This window comes from Podarcis tiliguerta (assembly GCF_965153285.1).
Source record: "Podarcis tiliguerta genome assembly, chromosome: 3".
In the NCBI taxonomy this organism is placed as follows: Eukaryota; Metazoa; Chordata; class Lepidosauria; order Squamata; family Lacertidae; genus Podarcis; species Podarcis tiliguerta.
The window spans coordinates 4,137,871-4,153,962 of NC_139536.1; the positions used below are offsets into that span (position 1 = coordinate 4,137,871).

The 16,092-nt window shown below is 46.5% G+C and overlaps 1 protein-coding gene across 5 annotated transcripts in view; it reads left to right on the plus strand.

The window, feature by feature from the left end:
• Positions 1-16,092, plus strand: part of EXTL3 (exostosin like glycosyltransferase 3) — a 177,107-nt gene that overhangs the window by 25,275 nt on the left and 135,740 nt on the right. The gene's annotated exons all lie outside the window — the stretch shown is intronic.

Below are 16,092 nucleotides of genomic sequence, written 5' to 3' on the forward strand. Positions count from 1 at the left end.
ACATTGGTATTATTATTATTATTAAATGCCAAACAGCAGATTGGGAGAGCACCGCCACTGTATGTCAGCAACAGCAATAAAAGCAGTGGTTACATTTGTTTGTTTCAGGGTTTCCTTCCTGCATTTCCACCCACCCACCCACTCTCCAAATGGATTGTTTGAAACAGTGTATATCCCTGCATATACACTGTTTCAGTAACAGTATCAGTATCCATTTAAAAAACTGAACCATAGAAAAACAGTGGATTTTTTAAAAAAGGCCACATGGATAAAAAAGCCTTCAGATGGCAGGGAGAAAACTGTCAAAAGGCAGGTGTGGGATCCATGTTTTAGTTACCACTATATTATTATTGTTATCATCATTATCATTTTTATTACATTTCGTTATTATTAATTAGTTGGTTGTTATCAAGATCTCCAGGAGAGTCTGTCTCTTATTCCCACCAGGTGAATGGTGGGACATGAAGTTATAATGAGCAGTAGATCAGCCTAAGATAAATTAAAAACAACAGCAGCTCATATGAACTTCTTCACCCACATTCCTTTATTTTGTTTAGCTGCTTACAGTGCTTTATGCATGAATTATTTTTGGGGGGTGTATTTTGTTCTTCATTGGCATCTGTTTCATTTCAATATTTTGTAATGCGGTGTTTTAGAGAGAGGCTGGAAATTGCATAGAGTTTTTTCTTCTTCTTCAGAAATGCAAAGTAGTATAGAAATGATTAAAACGGAAGAACGAGGCAGACTTAGCGTCTTGCCTAAAGTAGGAGCGGTTAGACCATGTCTTTCCAGTTGTTGCTGGACTCCAACTCCCATCAGGCTCAGTTTACCAACATCTGTCTGTCTCAAGGGTGAAGTTAAACCACTGCTTTAGCAGCTCTGAAGTGACCTCCCTGGGGCATAAGCCTGGTCTGCCCAGACAAGACACCAACCCCCTTGGCCTTGCTGTTGTGGTCCAGTGGAAAGCAGAGCAAGGTGGTTGGCACCAGCTTGGCTGCAGGAGTTGCTGGAAGGAGGCGTACAAGACGCCATCCAACCCTCTTAGGGACTCCACTCTGGATTTGTGTAGGGTCTACTCCTTAGCCTTTTCTTCTCCTTACCTCTCTTGCCCTGACCTAGCCACTGTGATCCACACAACGGTCACCTCCAGACTAGATTATTATAACTCGCTCTACGTGGGGCTGCCCTTGGGACAGACCCAGAAACTCCAGCGGGTGCAGAATGCCGCGGTGAGACTCCTTACGGGGTCCTCGCCATGGGATCACATTCAACTGGTGCTGTACAATCTGCACTGGCTCCCGGTGGAGTACAGGATCAGGTTCAAGGTGCTGGTTTTAACCTTTAAAGCCCTATATGGTCTAGGACCCTCGTACCTACGGGACAGCCTCTCCTGGTATGTCCCACGGAGGACCTTACGGTCTTCAAATAAAAACATATTGGAGGTCCTGGGCCACAGGGAGGTCAGGCGGCCTCAACCAGAGCCAGGGCTTTTTCGGCTGTGGCCCCGATCTGCTGGAACGCTCTGTCTCCTGAGACCAGGGCCCTGCGGGACTTGACATCTTTTCGCAGGGCCTGCAAGACAGAGCTGTTCCACCAGGACTTTGGGCAAGGCACAGTCTTATCCTTTGGTAATCCTCACAGAACTCTAACCCAATTGTTGCCATTAATTTAATTTTGAACTGTGTTACTGTGTTACTTTTATTGTCGTTAGCCGCTCTGAGCCCGGCTTTGGCTGGGGAGGGCGGGATATAAATAAAATATTATTATTATTAATAATATGTCCCGCAAGGCGGCAGAGGTTTATGATCACAGTTTTATTTTTCCTAGATGGGCTCCCTTCCCAGGTGGATGAGGCCCATCTGCCCCTTGCTTCCAGCATTTACAGAATCCACCTTCTTGACTGCTGAATGCCCTCTTGGTCCTGTCCGCTCAGTCTGCCAGAGTCTGCTGGATCAAGACAGTGATCCATCTGGTACGGCATCCTCCTATGAGCTCAGGATAGATTGCTCTCCATCTCTCAACCCCTGCTTGTTGTCACGGTCCGGTTCACGGGCGATCAAAGTCCTGGCTAGGAACGTTGGGACCGGGGGCAAGATGGCGGTGTGGGAGCAGGAACGGGAGTCCAGAAGCCAGGAGTCGGGAAGCCAAGAGTCTGAGGGTCAAAGAGCTGGGAGTCAAGAAGCCAAGGGTTAGGAAGCAAGGAGTCACGAAGGCAGGGATCCGGGGATCAAGAAGCAAGGCAGGGAACATGTTGCTATGGCAAAGAGCTGAAGGGAAATGCTGACCTAATGTCCCTTCCCAGCTCTTGCCACCAGGTACTGTAAGTTACAAAGCGGCCTCACCTGTGCGGCCGTGCCTTGCCTCTTCAGAACAAACTTAGGAAGGCCCCAGTCCTGGTCACAGGGTCTGACTCCGGCACGCACACCTGACACTTGTTTCCAAATATGAAACACTACTGCCACTCTGATTTCCTGCATTTTTACCTTGCGTTTCTTCCAGTGTGGCATACCTGTTTCTCCCCCTCTCCATTTCATCCTCACAAAAACCCTGTGAGGTAGGTTAGGGCTGAGAGATGGTGACTGGCCCAAGGTCACCCGAATGAGATTCATGGTGGAGTGAGGATTTGAAACCCTGGACTCCCAACACGCCAACCACTTTGCCACACTGTGATCTTGCCTGGCAAAAGTTTTGGGGCAAGTGCAATGAAGGTTAGCTGCCTTGTAGTTGGAAAGGTTTGTGTGTGTGTGTATATATGTGTGTGTGTGTGTGTGTGTATATATATATATATATGTATATATATATATATATATATATATATATATATATATATACACACACACACACACACTCACGTAATCTGGTTTTGACTTGTCAGTCAGTTAAATAAATATTAGAGGCTGCAATCCCAGTCATGTCTCCTTGGAAGTAAATCCCATTGAATTAAAAGGGTAAAGGTGTTTAGGACTGCAGCATTTAATCATTTAAGTTACAGCTGATTAGACCAAATTGCCAAACTTTGAAGAGCAATTTTAGTCAACAAATCACTTCAGCTACAGCGGATTGGATTTAAATCGTGAAACTTCCGTGTGAATCAAAGCAAATTCTTTCTGAAGCGGAAAAATACTTTGTTTTCTAGATGATGTGAGTGCATGTCTCTGGAGATGCCATTTTTAAAGAGGCCTTCTGTCAACGGAGAAAAGGAAATGCTGCCCTGTGAATTCTTGCATTAATCAGAATTTTATTTTCTTTTATTGCCTGATCTTTATCTGGAGCGCTTTGGTCCAAAGGAACTGCAAGATGCAATCCTAGCACACTTAGGGAGGAGTAAAGCCTTTTTATCTTGGAACTGGGCAAGCTAGGTGGCTAACTTGGCTCCTGATCAGACGATTGTATCCTGCCCTGTGCGTTGTGCCATTAAGTTCCTTGGGGGCTGGAGGCTTCTCTTGTACTCTTGCCAGGACGTATCAAATAATTTATTATCGTCATCTGTCTTCGCTGCTGGATGAAATCAATATTAAATGGATGGATTCAACAGCTCCGATGGAAGGCGAAGGATGCAGACTGGGAAAATGCTGCGTTCAGTAGGGAGTCCTGTGTGGCCGTAATGACTAACCTCTCTTGGTATTTACTGAAACGCTAAGGGGACTTTGTAGGGGGAGGGGATTCTTGAGTTCCCTTTCTCCAGCAGTCCCCTCCGTCCTCAGCTGAATGGTGACGAAAATCCCCTCCAGTCTCTTCGTGCAGAGTTCTTCTATTGTCTGAGCCACTTCTGCCAGCAATGACAGTTTTATCTTCGTTCAGAGCTCGGCTTCGTACGCGGCCAAAGGGTCTTGGCAGCAAAACAGTGGTACAAACAGCCTGTGAACTGACTGACATTTCGTTGCAAAAGGGATGTCAAAACAACCTTTTTTAAAAAAAAATATATGCCTCGTTGTTGTTTGGAGTGGGGTGGTGGTGGGAAGAGATATTGGAGGCTTGTGGCGTTCAGATGTGGGCAGCTGTTATAGCTGGAAAGGCCAGATGATCAAAGGTGCATTTTTTTACCGATGGCTCTCTCTCTGTGTGTGTGTTTAAGTTTAACTACCTTAAAGTCTTTAGAGCAGGGGTCAGCAAACTTACCGCGCCTCGGGCCAGTGTCTCCAGCGCTGAATGCGCGGAGGGCCGGGGAGCATGTGCCCATATACGTGCGCACATGCTCTTTCCGGTGCACTTCTGGTTCAGAGGAGCACTGGAAATGGCTTGTGCGCATTTGCATGGGCCTCCTCCGACCTGGATGAGCACCGGAAACAACGCTTGCGCATGCGCACAACGCTTGCGCATGCGCATAAGCTATTTCCGGTGATCCTCCGACCCGGAAGTCGTCAACCACGCAGCGCAATGCCGGTAAGAGGGGGTGGCGGCAGTGGGCAGTGGGGGTCACCGCGAGCCGGATAAATGAGTCCCTCGGGCCTTATCCGGCCCGCGGGCCTTAGTTTGGGGACCCCTGCTTTAGAGTAACAACAGTTACTGTCAATCCAGCCTCAGGTGCATTTAGAATTTGAGATTTCTGGATTTTCATTCTGGAAAGCATTTATAAAGTTTTGCTCTTTGCAGATTCTAGAGAAGCTCCTTTTGGTATTTTTGTGTGTGTGGTCAGGCTCTTATTTACACGACTTGAGTACGGCTTTATAGCTCATAATGGTTCTTTGTTGTTTGCCCTGCTGTGCTGTTTTAAATCTGAAGCTGTAGCCCTGCTAGCTTCTAACCTGGGAGCGTGAGGCAAATTGTTGTTGTTAGCTGTAAAAAAGGGTACGTCAGTGCGTATGTGGGACTTTGTGGGAGTAACGTAAGTGACAAAGGCAGCCTTCCCTCACCCAGGAACATAAAATAAAAATTTCAGGGTGAATGAAATGAAATGAAAAGGCAGGGCTAGCGGCAGCCTGGAGCAAAATGCCTTTCTAACCTCAATTACGGGTGCCGGCTGGATCCTGAAGGTTGACTTGCACATGGCAGCCCCACATGGTGCTGCTATCCAGCTCACAGTTAGGCTGTGGCCACATGGAGATGCCATAAGAACCTCAGGGGCAGCTGGTGGGCACATGAGGGGCAAGGCCTTTTTGGTGGTAGCACCTCAGTTGTGGCCCTCGGCTTCTCATTCACAGATAATATATTCATTTTGTTGTATTGTCCAGTAGCACCTTAGAGACTAACTAAGTTTGTTCTGGGTATAAGCTTTTGTGTGCCTGCACACTTCTTCAGATGCTAATTTTTTTAAATAAAAAAATATTTATTTTGACTGCGTCAGACCAACATGGCTACCTACCTGAATCATTTTGTTGTATGTCATTTACAAACACATTAGGATATGCAGAGGACAACTGTAGACTTTAAATTTGATTTTGATAGCTAGGGACATGTTTGTTTGTTTTTAAATGCAAATACAGTCTGGACTGGAGGCTATTTGTTCTTTTGAGGATATTGTATCTGGATATACTGCTCATGAGTGAGTCCTGCAGTAGTGATATCGACATCTTTTCAGCACCAGGTTAAGAATCTCCCTCTCACCTGGGCATTTGGTTGAATTTGATCCAGTTGAGTCAAGGATTCATATCAGCTTTTGCTAATTCACACACACACTCACATCCTCCCTAGTATTCTGCTACTGTGATGTCTGGTGGCTCCAAAATATACCCACCACCATGGAGAAAATCAATATGGTTGTGTGCCCTTGTGGAATTTAGTCCCGCAGGAGGCAACAATAACCGGTAACCTCAAAAAAAAAAAAAAAAAAAAGGTAAATGACCCCTGACAGTGAAGTCCAGTCGTGAACGACTCTGAGGTTGTGGCACTCATCTCACTTTACGGGCCGAGGGAGCCGACGTACAGCTTCCGGGTCATGGTGGCCAGCATGACTAAGCCGCTTCTGGCGAACCAGAGCAGCGCACGGAAACGCCGTTTACCTTCCCGCCAGAGTGGTACCTATTTATCTACTTGTACTTTGATGTGCTGTCGAACTGCTAGGTTGGCAGGAGCTGGGACTGAGCAATGGGAGCTCACTCTGTTGTGGGGATTCGAACCGCCAACCTTCCGATCGGCAAGCCCAAGAGGCTCCGTGGTTTATACAGCAGCACCACCCGCATCCTAGATGACTTTAAAAGGATTAGGCAAATTCATGGAAGAAAAAGGCTATGGAGGGTCACCATAAGAGGAGGCTGCTTAGCTAAATGCGCCGTTGGCTTGAACCAACAGGTTCTTAGGAAGTGGCCCTCATCATTGTCCCAAGAGAAACTTAAATGTGAAGATGCTGCCTGACACTTGATCTCTGTGGCGGTACCTGATGTGCCAGAGGAAGTGGAAGGTTGGGTTGGGGAGATCACCCGGAACAGAGTATTCTAATTACGGCTTCAGACTGCTTTTATCTAACAACTGCAGCCAAATTTCGATGCTTCAGCACTGCTTTTTGGTGGCGTTTGCCTTTGGGCCTGTTCTCCAGACAACCTGAGTCATTTGCCTGACAGTCTGGCTGCTAGAGGCTTTGTTAGGGCTGGTACAGACCATGGAGCCAAGGTGGGGTGTTTGCCAGGATGTGAAGGCTCCGTCCCTTTTGGCAAGTCGTTCTGCAGGTAATGTGGGAATTGGAAGCCTTGCCTGCTGTCCGGCCAGGAAGACTAATGCTATCGTAAAGCGGAGGAGAGTTTTATTTTTATTTTTTTGAACTGCAAAGCGATACCCTATCTTTGAAATATAACTGCTAATTGAAGTCTCCTCCTGTTGAGAGTGGTTTGGCTAATCCGCTGCAAATGGATTAAGTTCTTGGGGGGGGGGGGACCCAAGTCGTTCAAGGCCAATATTTGAAATGACTCCAAACTGCTATAATTCTGAACAGGCTTTTCTCTCTCAACTACTTTTAGTAGCTTTCACTTTTACATCCTTTAGCGGCATGAGGTTTGTGTTTGTGTGTGTGTGCGCGCGTGCTAATCTGATACCCATCGAAGATACAACCCTCATTTTTTTGTTCTTCCCTTGCTGGCTCCTGATAAACCAGCCGACCAATTTCCGTAGGTGTATTGATGCAATCAGTTTGTGGAAAGTGTGAGCGTAGGAAGGGAAGATTGCCTTGAGTCTTCGCCAGCTTGGGGCCTCCCACATGGTTTGGACTACAATTCCTATCAGCACCATGTTTAAAGGCAGCAGTTATCTTTTAAAGGTGCCTGGCCTGGGAAATGAGAGGCAGAACATTTCTTTTTTGAAATAATTTGGGAGCATATTCACCCAGTGCTTTTCCAGCTGCACTGGCTCCCGGTGGAGTACAGGGTCAGATTTAAGGTGTTGGTTTTGACCTTTAAAGCCCTTCACGGCCTAGGACCCTCGTACCTACGGGACCGCCTCTCCCGGTATGCCCTGCGGAGGATCTTAAGGTACATAAATGGCAACACCCTAGAGGTCCCGGCCCTAAGGAAGTCAGATTAGCCTCAACCAGAGCCAAGGCCTTCTCAGTGGTGGCTCCGGCCTGGTGGAACGCTCTGTCATGAGACAAGGGCCCTGCAGGATCTGATTTCTTTCCGCAGGGCCTATAAGTCAGGGTTGTTCTGCCTGGCCTTTAGCTTGGAGTCAATTTTATCCCCTCCCCCTCTTCTTTTTTCCTTTCTCCTCCTGTGATGAGGCTGCATTTTTAATTTTAATGTTTTAATGTTGTATTTTAATCTTGTTTTTAAGTTGTATTCATTCAACTTGTTTTTATTATTGGTTGTTAGCCGCCCTGAGCCTGGCCTTGGCTGGGGAGGGCGGGGTATAAATAAAATTTATTATTATTGTTGTTATTGATTTTGCAAGTGTAGAGTTATAACAATGCAAAATACATATCCATATTTAGAGATTTCTCTGAATCTCTAGATTTCACACCTTCCCCTCCATGGGTCCTATTATAAACCTTTACAACTGCATATTATTTCATCATCCAAATTTTATATCTCTCCATTTTGTCCATAGTATCTTCTTCATTGTGGGATGCGGGTGGCGCTGTGGGTAAAACCTCAGCGCCTAGGACTTGCCGATCGCATGGTCGGCGGTTCGAATCCCCGCAGCGGGGTGTGCTCCTTTCGTTCGGTCCCAGCTCCTGCCCACCTAGCAGTTCGAAAGCACCCCTAAGTGCAAGTAGATAAATAGGGACCGCTTACTAGCGGGAAGGTAAACGGCGTTTCCGTGTGCTGCGCTGGTGCTGGCTCGCCAGAGCAGCTTCGTCACGCTGCCCACGTGACCCGGAAGTGTCTCCGGACAGCGCTGGCCCTCGGCCTCTTAAGTGAGATGGGCGCACAACCCTAGAGTCGGACATGACTGGCCCGTACGGGCAGGGGTACCGTATTTTTTGCTCTATAAGACTCACTTTTTCCCTCCTAAAAAGTAAGGGGAAATGTGTGTGCGTCTTATGGAGCGAATGCAGGCTGCGCAGCTATCCCAGAAGCCAGAACAGCAAGAGGGATCGCTTCTTTCGCTGCTCAGCGATCCCTCTTGCTGTTCTGGCTTCTGGGATTCAGAATATTTTTTTTCTTGTTTTCCTCCTCCAAAAACTAGGTGCATCTTGTGGTCTGGTGCGTCTTATAGAGCGAAAAATACGGTACCTTACCTTTACCTTTATCTTCTACATTACAAGTGTTATTGCAATCCTGCTAATGTTGTCATCTGCTTACAGTGGTCTCCCAAGTAAATTATATTTTTTTCCTATTCTTTATTGAAGTTTTGGTCTTCTTGGTTCCTGAGCTTTCTGGTCAATTTTGCCATTTAGGCATAATCCGACAGCTTAGTTTGCCATTCTTCTCTATCTAGTAGGGACTTTGTCCTCTTTCCTTCTCTGGGCTAGTAGCATCCGTGTGGCTGTCGTTGCATACATGAAAAAAATCTTTTCTGCTCCTTTGGGATCTTGTTACCTAAAATTCCAAATAAAAAAGCTTTGGGGTTGTTGCTTTTTTTTATAAAAGTCATTTTAAACTTTTTTTTTTCAATTCATTATGTATCATTTCCCAGAATGCTTTTATTACCTTGCATATCCACCACATATGGTAAAAGGTGTATAGGCAGAACATTTCTAATCATTCTGTTTCTGGCCTTGATTGGAAGATGCTGACCAGTCGTGAAGCGAGATTCTTGCCGTATGTTCTGTATTAATTTGCCAAATTAGTTGGTGGCCATCTAAGGAGGAGGTTAGCGAATGAAATCAACCCTTTAGCCTTCAGTGCTCCAGGCACTTAGCTAGTGGGACTGAGTTTGGATGGACTTTCGCATAGGATTGTGCTGTTCATGGGGTTTCTGTTTTAGACAAACTCTTGTTTATCTTTCTAATATGACGAAAGCAAAACCGTAAGAGGAACGATCTGCTCCTACTTCCCTCTGCATGCTAGACCCACAAGGGATACTCATTGCTTGCCAGTGGGCTTTTCTCCGAATAGCAGAACTTCATGGAGAGCATCTGCTTTTTGTTAAGAAGTTTACATTTCACTGGAGACGTTCTATTGTTGGAATGTTTTGCAGTGCCCCATTTTTATAAAAAACAAACAAACAAAAACCCAATAGCCTGGCATTTTTTACCAATAGCATCTTCAATTCTGGTTCTTGTTTTTTTTTAAAAAACACACAAATATTGAGATCGCGGATCAGTGGTTCCCAAACTTTTTCTAGCCACCGCCCCCTTGGTTCCATAAACTCACCCCAGTGCCCCCTACTCTACCAAAAGCATTGTTCAGAATAGCAGTTTGCATGACCTGCTAAGGAAGGGGATAACACAATAAAATTCGAAACAGTAACAATCAGTTGCACATTTAGTCAGAAACCCAGTTAAAACTATTCGTTTTAATTAATTCAACACAAACTGATGAACCTGATCCAGTGACAGCAGTTTTTTTTTTAAATGATATTTATTAGATATTTTATAATTATGAAAAGAAAAAACAATCAAGAAAAACAATACATAGAATCAACAAACAATACATCAACAATCAAAAGAATACAATACAACTATACAACATAAAAAAACAACAACACACATCCAAATTTTATATCTGTATCTTTCATTAGCTTATTTCCTCGACTTCCTCGCACCTCCCTTTTTTGTATTCTAGTTCAAATTAGCTGGTTCAACAAATCCTTTCCCTCTTCTTCAATTTTTGTTCTATAATTTATCCTAACACAATTTAACTTTAAGTTTTCCACTTTATCACATTAACACTTAATATTCATATAATTCTTAATAACACTTCTGCTAAAACGATATAACTTCATTCCAATATTTTTCTAACATTCATTAATTTTGCAATATTTCTGTAAATATACTTTAAATAGCAGTTTTTAAAAGCCCGGTAAACCTTATCCCTTCCAGTGCCCCACTGGTGCCCTCTTGCCTTCTAATGCCCTCCTAGTTCATCCACACCCCCTCTAGGAAGTGGTACCACCCACTTTTGGAATTGTTGTCATAGGTGGACGTGGGGTTTAGCTGCAGTGCAGGATAAACCAAGTTAACAAGAATAGGAGAGCATAGAAGAACACCCTGGCAGCTGTGGTTTCTAAGCATGGAGTATGAAAAGGCTCCTGCCTTGTTTACCTGCAGGTACATTTCCTCTCTTGAGTGGTGCTGGAGGAACCATGCAGCCTGCCTGGCAAGTGTGCGACGTTCTTTTAGAACAGCTGGGGAAATTCTTACATGAAGATAAATTTTAGTTCAGTACTGAGTGCAGAAGTAAGGGGCTGAGTGCAGTAAGGGGCATGGATGGCGCTGTGGTCTAAAGCACTGAGACTTGGGCATTGCGATCAATAGGTCAGCAGTTTGAATCCCCACGACGGGGTGAGCTCCCGTTGTTCGGTCCCTGCTCCTGTCAACCTAGCAGTTCGAAATCATGCCAAAAGTGCAAGTAGATAAATAGGTACTGCTCCCGCGGGAAGGTAAATGGCGTTTCCGTGCGCTGCTCTGGTGTCAGTGTTCTGTTGGGCCAGAGGCGGCTTAGTCATGACTTGGAAAAACTGTCTGTGGAGCGGACAAATGCCAGCTCCCTTGGCCTGTAAAGCAAGATGAGCGCTGCAACCCCAGAGTCGTTCGTGACTGGACTTCAATGTCAGGGGTCGCTTTACCTTTACTGAGTCCAGAAGTTCAGCCAGGATGTCTCTCCATTTCCATTTCCATCTTCATCAATGCTCTTTGACTCTGCTGTGTGTTAGGAATTTTATGGTCTTAGATATATGGTAATGTTCATAAGTGTACCAACCAAGCACGTACATAGATCAGCACAGGAAGACCAACCTGGAACCATTTTGATTCATAAACTGACCAAATGTTTTCTCTGCAAGGTCAAAGTGGGAAACCTCCCCATTGTCTCTTTCCTCACAAATCCTGTCTTAAGGGCACATTTAAGATATGAATAGGGTGTGAGCCTGTGGCCTGGCCCAGGAACTAAGTATTTATCACTACAAAAGAATGGCCGGGCTCCCCAGGCAATCCAATCAAGTAACCTGCCAGACAGGAGATAAATAACAACAGGAGAAAAACAATATTCAAATTTCTGTTTTAGACCGCCTTTTCTGTGATGTAGGTGTGATGTATCTGAGGGGTGGTCTTAGTTAACACCCCTTCTGTGATGTATGTATGATGTTTCTGGGGGTGGTCTTGATCTACAGGGTGGCAATTTCAAAAGTCTTTATAAGACCTTGCGTGCCATTTTTCTGGGTCCCTCCTCTCTCCTGCGGGTGAGGGGAGCACCCTGTTGCAACAGATCAATAAAGATCAAGCTTCCTAGCTGCTTTGCTTCTCAATATTCTCTGGTTGGCCTCTGTTATTCTCTCCTACCAATAGGGAACCTATATAAGGACTCTATATGGGCTCTTGGATACCCCATAAGGGAAAGGGGCAATTTTTGTTTACAACAGCTGCCTGTGCTGGTCCACCATCGGAGCCTTCCCAGTTGTTATTGCAGGGAACCAGTATGGGCGTGTGCCTCTGGTTTCTGAAGCTTCAAGCAGCGCCTACATCTTGAGCCACCCAGGAGGACATCGGAAGAGCTTGGTTTCTGCAGCAGGCCAATGACCCATTTCATCCAGTATCCTCTTCTCACAGCGGCCAACCAGATGAATGTGGGAAGATGCCTGTTTGCTCAGAGACGGTTTAACAAGCCCTGTGCTGCAAATGTTTTCAGCCGGTTTTCTTGGCACGAGGATTTTTCTGAAGCGCATGGGCCAACTGGCTCACAGAGACTTGCTAAAGCCCTCCTCTCCCAGTTGGAAAACGCCCCAGGAAAAAAAAAACTGCATCCCAGAGGGGGGTCGAGGGTGGATCTGGAGAGGGAATGCCAGGAACAAAAAAAGAAGAGGCCAAAAGCAAAAGAGCAAAGTTGGAAGATGGGAGTAATTCCAGCCTCGGGAGTCATCGCTCGCAAATAAAGCTGCGCCCCCATAAAACAGAATTTGGAGAAAGAGAGAGTTGGTTTTCTAAGTCTGGGCAGCGCTCTGTCTCTAGCAGACCCCGCGCTGAATTCCCAGCAACGGCATTGGATTAGCAGCAGGAACAAGAGAAACACAAATGCAGTTTTCATTATCCTAACACTTCATGCTGTGAAACTTACAATGAGGCCTTTTTAATCTGCCTCCAGCAAGCCTTTCCCCCACCTCCTTCAACATACCCGGTTGGACGCCCACAAGTTTTTTCGGTGGAGACAGAGAGCACTGGTTTTAAAAGTGTTGAGCTTTTGGTCGAGGCTTCTGGGGCTCCTATAATCCCAAAGAATAATGGTTGATCCTCACGTGTTTTCTCTCTTACTATTGTGCGCGTCTGTGTAGAGTTGAGAGTACATCTTTTGCCATGTCTGGAAGCTGTGCAGCTCTTGCCCGTTGTCCAACAAGGCATAAATGTGGCAAAATAAATGCTTTTTAGAGGGACGAACCACAGGGAGGAGGACATTGGCAGGGATGGGCGGCAGGACCTCACGGCTCCTCATGCCACTACCTTTTTCAAAACCCCAGAAGGGGAGGGGATATTTGTGCCGGCTATTGCCAATGAGGGACGCGGGTGGCGCTGTGGGTTAAACCACAGAGCCTAGGACTTGCCGATCAGAAGGTCGGCGGTTCAAATCCCCGTGACGGGGTGAGCTCCCGTTGCTCGGTCCCTGCTCCTGCCCACCTAGCAGTTCGAAAGCACGTCAAAGTGCAAGTAGATCAATAGGTACCACTCCGGCAGGAAGGTAAACGCCATTTCCGTGCGCTGCTCTGGTTCGCCAGAAGCGGCTTAGTCATGCTGGCCACATGACCCGGAAGCTGTATGCCGGCTCCTTCGGCCAGTAAAGCGAGATGAGCGCCGCAACCCCAGAGTCGTCCGCGACTGGACCTAATGGTCAGGGGTCCCTTTACCTTTAGTATTGCTAATGATGCGGGTGGCGCTGTAGTCTAAACCACTGAGCTCACCCTGTTGCAGGGATTTGAACCACCAACGTTCTGATCGGCAAGTCTTAGGCTCTGTGGTTTAACCCACAGTGCCACTTGCAAGTAAATTCTGGCTCCTTTCCTACGAGTCTCCCCCTGCCCCTTGGAGTTCCCGTTTACCTTCCCTTCTGCATTTGGGTTTTCCTATTTTTCACTGGCTAGGTCTTAAAAAAAATCGTAATAATGAAGAGTTCATACATTGCTTAATTCGTCTCGTATCTGCTTCCTCAGTGCCATTTCCTAGCAGTAATTGGCTACAGCTGCCGATCCCAGTGAATATCCACAAAGAAGTAAATTTAGATGTTTTTTCATTGCCATCTTCGTTCCTCGTGGTTTGGGCGTCTTGTGCTGCAGGCTGCCCCTCTCTGCCTTAACATGTCAACAGGAAGCTGCCCTGATGGTCTTAATGTGTGTGTGACTGAGTGTTTTGCTTTCTCCGGTTTTTTTAAGGGCAAGATTCACATTTCTTTCTCTTCCCTTAGGTTTGGCCTTGTATTTTGTGGGTTTTGCAGAGGGGCATGAGCAAGGCTCAGCGGCAAAGCATCTGCCCCGGGTTCAATTCTCGGCATCTCAGGGTAGAGCCGGGAATGTCCCCTGCCTGACACCCTGGAGGGCAGCTGCCAGTCAGTGCAAACGATACTGAGATCGGATGGTCTGACTTTGCATAAGGCAGTTTTGTATGCTCTAAGGAGTTTCCCTCCTGCAAAACGGAGAAATTGCGCCTTGCCCAAGGCCAGCTTAGTGAGCGTGTAGCCTAGGGGAGATGTGAACCCAAGGGCTTCTCTCCATTTGTAGTTCAGGCTCTCCTAGTCTTCTCACCTGTGTTGGTACGGTTTGGAAGTCATAGAATCATAGAATCATAGAGTTGGAAGAGACCACAAGGGCCATTGAGTCCAACCCCCTGCCAAGCAGGAAACACCATCAGAGCACTCCTGACATATGGTTGTCAAGCCTCTGCTTCAAGACCTCCAAAGAAGGAGACTCCACCACACTCCTTGGCAGCAAATTCCACTGTCAAACAGCTCTTACTGTCAGGAAGTTCTTCCTAATGTTTAGGTGGAATCTTCTTTCTTGTAGTTTGGATCCATTGCTCCGTGTCCGCTTCTCTGGAGCAGCAGAAAACAACCTTTCTCCCTCCTCTATGTGACATCCTTTTATATATTTGAACATGGCTATCATATCACCCCTTAACCTCCTCTTCTCCAGGCTAAACATGCCCAGCTCCCTTAGCCGTTCGTCATAAGGCATCGTTTCCAGGCCTTTGACCATTTTGGTTGCCCTCCTCTAGACACATTCCAGTTTGTCAGTGTCCTTCTTGAACTGTGGTGCCCAGAACTGGACACAGTACTCCAGGTGAGGTCTGACCAGAGCAGAATACAGTGGCACTATTACTTCCCTTGATCTAGATGCTATACTCCTATTGATGCAGCCCAGAATTGCATTGGCTTTTTTAGCTGCCGCGTCACACTGTTGGCTCATGTCAAGTTTGTGGTCAACCAAGACTCCTAGATACTTTTCACATGTACTGCTCTCAAGCCAGGTGTCACCCATCTTGTATTTGTGCCTCTACAAAGCGCTGTATGTACAGTGGTACCTCGGGTTAAGCACTTAATTTGTTCCGGAGGTCTGTTCTTAACCTGAAACTGTTCTTAACCTGAAGCACCACTTTAGCTAATGGGGCCTCCCACTGCCGCCGGAGCACAATTTCTGTTCTCATCCTGAAGCAAAGTTCTTAACCCGAGGTACTATTTCTGGGTCAGGGGAGTCTGTAACCTGAAGCGTGTGTAACCCGAGGTACCACTGTACTGAAAGTGAAGCTGAGGGCTTACGTTCCAGGAAGAAAGGCTCACAAAGAGTAAAGGACTGGGTGTAGCCTCAGCCCAGTTATTGCTGGGCTGAACAACATGGGCTGTATTTGCAGAGCAGCCAGGAACTTATTAATACAGTGGTACCTTGGAAGTTGAACGGAACCCATTCCGGAAGTCCGTTTGACTTCCAAAACATTTGGGAATCAAAGCGTGGCTTCTGATTGGCTGCAGGAAGCTCCTGCAGCCAATCGGAGGCTGCGGAACCCTTGCCGGGCATTTGGGTTCTAAAAGGACGTTCAAAACCTGGAACACTCACTTCCGGGTTTCGATCATTTGGCAGCCGATTTGTTCGGGAGCCAAGGCATTTGAGATCCAAGGTACGACTATGTTGTTGTTTAGTCGTTCAGTCGTGCCCGACTCTTCGTGACCCCCTGGACCAGAGCACGCCAGGCACTTCTGTCTTCCACTGCCTCCCGCAGTTTGGTCAGACTCATGTTTGTAGCTTCGAGAACATTGTCTAACCATTTCGTCCTCTGGCGTCCCCTTCTCCTTGTGCCCTCCATCTTTCCCAACATCAGGGGCTTTTCCAGGGAGTCTTGTCTTCTCATGAGGTGGCCAAAGGATTGGAGCCTCAGGTTTAGGATCTGTCCTTCCAGTGAGCACTCAGGGCTGATTTCCTTCAGAATGGAGAGGTTTGATCTTCTTGCAGTCCATGGGACTCTCAAGAGTCTCCTCCAGCACCAGAATTCAAAAGCATCCATTCTTCGGCGATCAGCCTTCTTTATGGTCCAGCTCTCACTTCCATACATATGTATGACTATACTTTTTTCTTTTTAAATGAAAGTTGAAATTC